This window comes from Myotis brandtii, unplaced genomic scaffold, assembly GCF_000412655.1.
Source record: "Myotis brandtii unplaced genomic scaffold, ASM41265v1 scaffold50, whole genome shotgun sequence".
In the NCBI taxonomy this organism is placed as follows: domain Eukaryota; kingdom Metazoa; phylum Chordata; class Mammalia; order Chiroptera; family Vespertilionidae; genus Myotis; species Myotis brandtii.
Window position 1 is genome coordinate 1,737,303 of NW_005369061.1, and position 1,845 is coordinate 1,739,147.

Consider the following 1,845-nt stretch of genomic DNA (forward strand, 5'->3'; position numbering starts at 1 on the left):
CAAACCTGCAACCCAAGTATGTGCCCTTGACTGGGAATAGAACCCGAGACCCTTCAGTCCAAGCACTGACACTCTAACCACTGAGCAAACTGGCCAGGGCTCAGCTGACAGTCTTTATGTCGTGTCTTGGTGTGGGGCCTCTGGGTTCATCTTGTTGGGGACTTTCTGCGCTCCCTGGACTTGTATGTCGATTTCTTTCCCAAAGAGCCAGGCCACTTCCCCACATTGTGGCTCCTTTTGTTTTAGAGATCTCAGGTTGATTTCAATAACTGACCATCAAGGCCACTTGTTTTCTTCTATTTTCTCTACTCTCACTTTAAATTCCTGCTTTTACCTTTAAATTCACCAATAAAGAGTGAGCCTGCAAAAACCCCAGACCCCTTGCCCGAGCTGGTTTGGTTCAGTGGATAGAGTGTTGGCCTGCGAACTGGAAGATCCTGGGTAAGATTGTGGTCAAGGGCACATGCCCGTCTTGCGAGCTCGATCCCCAGTAGGGGGCGTGCAGGAGGCACCCAATCTATGATTTTCTCTCATCATGGATGTTTCTATCTCTCGCTCCCTTTCTCTTCCTCTCTGAAATCAATAGAAATATATTAAAAACAAAACAAACAAACAAAAACCCAGACCCCCACTTTTGACCCTAATAAAAGCAGAAACCCAGGCCTGTGCACTTTCTCTTTACCTGTGACCTTGCTGCATAGCTCCGGGTGTGCTGTGTAATTTCCAGGTCCTGTAAATAATAAACCTTGATTTTTTTTCAAAGTTTCTTTATGGTTATTGCTGAGGTGCATCTTGCAATCATAATAAGAATCACAAGGGCTGGTCCAGCCAATAACCTGGGTTATTAATAGGCTGAGACCAGCACAAAACACTTGGGCATAGTCGCAGGATTGCATGATTGCCCTTGCAATTAACTGAGGGGAATGCCCTTTACCTGCAACTTGCTTACTAACCACCTAACTCGGGTGGATAGCACCGTCAGGGAAAGGAGCACAGCTCGCTGGCGGGGTCTGTTTCACTTTCATATATCGCCTCTGTCTGTATTGCCTATAGTATCCAGCCCTAACGCCATGGTTTCACCCTAGCTGGTTTGGCTCAGTGCATAGAGCGTCGGCCTGCAGACTAAAGGGTCCCGGGTTCAATTCCAGTCAAGGGCACATGCCCGGGTTTTGGGCTCGACCCCCAGTAGGGGGTGTGCAGAAGGCAGCTGATCAATGATTCTCTCTCATCATGGATGTGTCTATCTCCCTCGTCCTCTCCCTTCCTTTCTGAAATCAATAAAAATATATTTTTTAAAAATTAAAAATAAAGTCATGGTTTCCATAATAATCCAACGACCTCCCCAGAGCAGCGTAATCAAGGCCATGTGTCCTAATGAGAAGAATAGACCCCTAGTGATATGACTATTCATGAGGGTAAATGTCACTCACACCTCAAGGCTAAGGAGAGCTAAGGACCTGGAATGCATGGCCAGGCTAGTGTCACCGCCCGAGTAGAGGCTCTGGGCTAAAGACACAGGGAAAGCTTGCAGGAGGTGAGGAGGATGGTGACCACTGTACTCAGATTACGTGTCCTAATCAGGAAGAGTGAAATAGCCTTGCAACTAGAAACCAATGGCACCACCCTCTGGCACAAACTGGTTCAGTGGGTGCAGCCATTTCCCAGGAAGCCTCCCCCAGCCCTACCCCCCACTCATTGTTCGTGGGGTCCCTGCCTCTTGTAGCTGTGGGGTGTCTGGGCCTGCCCCTGTAAGACGGGGGTGTCCACAGGTCTGAGTTAATGTTGTTAAGTGTTTAATACAGTAACTCCCCTCCTCCTCCTCCTCCTCCTCCTCCTTCTCCTCCT